The sequence below is a fragment of the Nannobrachium achirus genome (genome assembly GCF_963921795.1).
Source record: "Nannobrachium achirus genome assembly, chromosome: 7".
NCBI classification, from domain to species: Eukaryota; Metazoa; Chordata; class Actinopteri; order Myctophiformes; family Myctophidae; genus Nannobrachium; species Nannobrachium achirus.
In genome coordinates this window covers 33,495,328-33,500,948 of record NC_137816.1, presented here as the reverse complement: position 1 = coordinate 33,500,948, position 5,621 = coordinate 33,495,328, and positions in this window count along the sequence as shown.

The following is a 5,621-nucleotide window of genomic DNA, read 5'->3' as shown; positions in this document are numbered from 1 at the left end:
GAGAAAATGAAAATAAAAATATCAATGTGTTCAGCTTACAGTGGGGAAGTGTGCTATTACTTTTTACAGCAATCGGCCAAATGGTGGCGCTGTAGGAAGCCTTCGAAAGTACGATCTTTGAACAGGTATAGCTCATGCTGTGTTATACATACAGCCATGAAACCTGTATACACGTATGCGTCTCCTCATGCCGAACAACTTTTACCCTCTGACTTTTGACCTCTGACCTTTAGGTCTCCCACAATTTTGAATTATATGAAATACAGTAAAAATCTATCTCCTCCTGGGATTTTTGAGTTAAGCGCACAAAACTTTTTTCACATGGACTTTGGACCAATACCTATACAGTCTATGTGGTGAGAAGTTTGTACGTTAAACCATTAATTTTTAATAATTCAATTCATATTGCGGTTTTATGCAAATTATTATTCTGCCTCTAAATCAAACATGCAAAGTGTTACTTTCATGGCATTTGGCAAACATGTAGTGGGTTAGTCCAAATATCCCTGAAACCAATCTTATTCCAATTGGCCAAAGGGGGGCGCTATACGAAGCGTTTGAAAATTCAAACTTCAAACGGACATAAGTCTTGACTCGTTTCGTTTGAAGACATGCAACTTGTTACACGCGTGCTTTGACTCAAGCGGAAGACATCTGTGTCGTTGTTAAGTAAGCTCCGCCCTTTAATTTTCCGCCATTTTGAGCAGTTTGTAAAACGCGTAAACCCGCTTTTATTCTGGAATTTTCGCGTCACGTGCACAAAACTTTTTTTACGTGAACTTTGGACCGATATCTAAAGATCTGTCAGATCGGATTTCTTTAACATTGAAACATGCTTTTTTAAATAATTCAAACAATATTGCATTTTTATGCAAATTATTCTTCTGCCTCTAAAACATACATGCAAAGTCACATTTTCATGACAAAATAGTGTAGAGGGTTAGTTCAAATATCACTGAAACCAATCTTACCCCAAATGGCCAAAGGGGGGCGCTATATAATTTTGAGCAGTTTGTAAAACGCTTAAACCCGTTTTTATTCTAGGATTTTTTTTGCAATTTGCATGAAACATTCTACACGCAATCTAAGGACCTTTATCTAACATGCCTATGAAGTGCACACAAAAAAATTATAAAATAATAATAATAAATATAGCTGCAAGCAGCGATAAAGTGTCCAAAGCCAAAAACACCTCAAATCATGAACACAGCCTGGGATGTGCGTGAAATCTTGCAAGCACATTCCCAATAGGTCAAGGAACAGATACCAACCTTCTCACATTGGCCTGTTATAGCGCCACCAGCGGGTCAACCTTTGCACAACACATTTTTGGAACAAAATGGACCAATCTTTGACGTCAGTAACGTCAAAGAGAGCAATGCCTGCGATCTTGACATTTTGTGCTTTTATAGCCATTGTTTTCTGGCTTGAAGCGAGCCCACAATTGTTTCGAAGGAACAATATTTTTCTAGTTATTATATAATGTATAATTTTATAATGTTCGCAGTTCAAAGACCTCACTTTCCTGTGCAATTTATTTCTGCGATTTGATGAACTGGTCTGGGATGATTCCCACTCCTGCCCACTCCTGTTGATTTTCATTCCTGTCCCGTCCCGATCCTGGCATTAATACAAATTTGACTCCTGTCCTGCGGGAATCCCACGGGACCCACGGGAATTCCTGTAAAATGTCATCCTCTAGTGTAGTGTCGTGTAGTGTGGTGCTAAAGCTGCAGTCGAAAAGGGGCTTAAAGAGGTGGTGCCATGATTTCCCCCCCTATAAAACATGATTATCAGGTATTATGATTATACTAGGAGGAAGATTTTTTCCAAAAAAGTATTATTTGGCCACACCCCCAGTTCATTAAGTATGCATGGATGGCATGGTGGGTATAGCCACACCCCACAGTGTTGGGTGAATGGTAAATAGGGGAGGAGTTGATACTGTGACATACTTAGTATCTGTGTTTTTTAACTGACACTTTTCACCACAAGGTGGCAGCCTCCAAGAGAAAACAAACAAATACTAAGAGAATACATAATTTCTAAAAACACATAAGGGGGTTTAATGAAGTACTTTCAACCTCCTAGACACATGAAAAACAGAAAAAGTACAAAACTATGGCACCACCTCTTTAAGAGTGCTCTCCAGTGTGCATAGATTTTGTCCTAACATAAGAACAAATCACAGCTAAGAAAACATTGGCGTATGCCAAAATCTTCTTAAAACTTCTAAAGAGGGTCTAAAATGTCTTCGTAAGAACTGTTGGCGAATGAGGCCCATTGCGGATTACATTCACCCATTCCAATGGCAGAGGAAACCATGCAAGGCACCAACATGCTCACCGGGAGCAACTTAGTCTAGTAAATCTAGGGAAAAAATACACTCAGGTTGGACAACATTTTATTATTTAGTTTTTCAACTGATTCTGACAGGAAATTAGGTCTACTAGCCAGGATAAAAAATCTACCATAATCTGCTCACTGCAAATACCCACAGTGGCCAAATCAAGTTTGGCTCCCATCGACTTTCTATACATGGAGGAAAATACCCAGAAAAAAATCTGCTTTAAGTAGGATGTGAGGGGTCTAACTAGGGGTTTGTCATGATGCTGAATCCATTGCAAGCATTTGTTTTGCACAAAAAACATTCCTTGGGCTAAAAATGGCCCCAGAAAATGATGGTTTAGTGATGAAAAGTGATGAGTCATCACTTTTCATCAGTTTTGTGGGCGTTTTCTGAGGCCAATGAATGTTTTTTGTGCAAAACAAATGCTTGCAATGGATTCAGCATCACGACAAACCCCTAGTTAGACCCCTCACATCCTACTTAAAGCAGATTTTTTGGAGCTGTGTGAAACACAGGCTCCCTATACGTGGCTGTGTGGGTCTGTGTGTGTGTGTGTCTGTCTGTCTGTCTGTGTGTCTGTCTGTCTGTGTGTATGTAGCCTGAACTTCCTAAACTTCGGCACGCCACTAGTCCCACAGTTTTGCCACCAAACACTCGCGCCATATGTCAAATCGACCGGCTTACTCGGGAATCGTGGGCTATTACTTTTCTAAGAGAAAGGTTCTATAGTTTAATTGATATTAATTTATTAGTGAATTAATTTTCCCCATTGACTTAGAATGGGAATCGCAAAAACTCACATTCAATTATTTGTCTCTCGCAAACCACAGGGGCTACAGTTTCAAGACTTGGAGAGGAGGCTCATAATGATTTCAAGGATTAAATAAAAAATAATTGTGTCATTTGGCCTCATGGTGGCGCTATAACACCCCACTTTACGTTTTGGCCTGTAACTCTTGAACCGTAGGTCGGAAAATTAAAAATATTTTTTCCCTGGATTCCTTGGGTCATGACGCATCTCCCCATATAGGCCACGCCCATTTGCGCCATGATAGATTTTCCGCCATCTTGAATTTTCTCCAAAACACACTTTTTGCTCCTTTTCCTACATATTTTCTTCAAATGTCACAAAAATCGGTACACATGATCCACACACACACACACACACACACACACACACACACACACACACACACACAGCTCCACTTCACACGGGTGTGATTTTTTCTGGGTATTTTCCTCCTGTATAGAAAGTCGATGGGAGCCCAACTTGATTTGGCCACTGTGGGTATTTGCAGTGAGCAGATTGTGGTAGATTTTTTTATCCTGGCTAGTAGACCTAATTTCCTGTCAGAATCAGTTGAAAAACTAAATAATAAAATTGTGTCCAACCTCAGCCTTATTTTTACTGGACTAACTAGGGGTTCAGAAGGACTCTTCGATAATCGACACTACTACCTCCGGGGATCGAACTGGGAACCCTTTGTTCTAAGACGGCAACTCTATCCCTGAGCCACTGCCGCTCACAAGATCTGTAGTGCGGAGTAGATAAAACTTCTGGTGAAATATTTTATTTTCTGGACAAAAAGTGTATTTTAGACGTGAGGTGGTGGGCTCTACATGTTCCCGAAAAAAAACCTCCGTTGGTTTAACCCTTTCAGTTCATTGTCATAATCTTTTACTGCAGCGCTGGGCAGTGTTGCCAAAATTTGTGAGAGAAATAAGCCAAACAAGCCAACTCTTGCAATATAAATAAGCAAAAAAAACAAGATAGTTTAGGTAAATAAATTGACTTGGCAACACGTTTATATGCATGCCTGACAGAGAGAACCCGGAAGTTCCCTTTCGACTTGGGGGCGGGGCGTCCCTCCTGCAATCGGCCAGGAATGTTGTCTATAAAAGTAGGCTTTCAATATCATTAAAACCGTCTTTGTTTTGGTGAGTAACGAAAGTTTATATTTCATTTTTACTACAGACGAGAGGCTGAGCAGGCTGGGCTACCGCGGTTGTGAGGTCATGGGCTCATCGGCGACATAGCGTTATGGAGAACGCCTTCTAACACTATGGACCAGAGCTAGTGTACTCAAACAGTGGTTCAAACATTTAAATGTCAAGGACCCCCAATTTGGTGTACATTTAGGGCTTAATGTAGCCTATACCAAACTGGGAGTCCTTGAAATTGGATTAGGCCCACGAATATGTACAAATGGAAACAAATGGACTCTTGGGTCCATTTGTACACCCCCCCCCCGAGTTATAGAGGGTCCATTTGGTTCCAAAGTATCAATAATTTAGCTATGGACCCCCTGGCTGGAACCATCTCAAGGTCAAGGACCCCAGATACAGGCCAACTCTTTATTTTAATGTAGGGAGATCCATTTAGGTTAAACAAGTCTGATATCTAGCTAGCCTATTCATGGTGACTAATCTAAGTTTGTTGAGCGGTGCTACTGGAGGGAGCTAAGCTCCAACATCTGGCTTTGTCCGGCGGTTACCCAAAAATTGCACCTGCACTTTGCATAGTATCAAACATGCATATCTGCATGATACACGTGCATATCTCCTTGTATGGGCTGTTCGGGCCGTGATATCAGCTGTGGTGATGTCGGTCTCTGCGAACGTTAGTCTCCTGCATGTGACATTAGTTGTGCTTATGGTCTTGTGCTCATACGGACACTCATACGGAGAGTTTCCTGCTCATTCGGACACATATGGACATTTATACATATATACACACAAAGCAATACGTAGGAGCTGTTAGTTAGCACCACTCAAACATGTCCAGGCAGGCCCAAAATAAACTGAAGCGTGCGTGTGGCCTACATCTGGCCTAGATAGGGCACAAACTGCTCAAAGGCCCAGGGTCCCATTGGCCACGCGCTGTGATTGGCCAGCGGGAAGCGTGATGAAATTAACTTCACACTAGGTGTGATTTTTATTTTATCAACAACTTAACGTGGAGAATGTTGAATAAATTAATGAATACAAGTAATAAATACATATACTTATTGAAATGTTTCGTGTATTTAACTTTGGTATAAATAATTTCCCCCTAGATAAATACAGTCCATAGAGCCATGATACTTATATGGCACAATACAGTGCAGGCCTACGTACCATAGAGTTATAAAAGAAGGTACGTACCTACTATTCGAAAAATCTGCTTGTTCCGTTTTTTTTCTCTTCTCACTCCCCCGCCTTGCCGCGCTGCATGCTGGTATTCTGCGGGAAGGAGCGGAGCGGGCAGAGAATGCGCGACGCCATCTTTAAA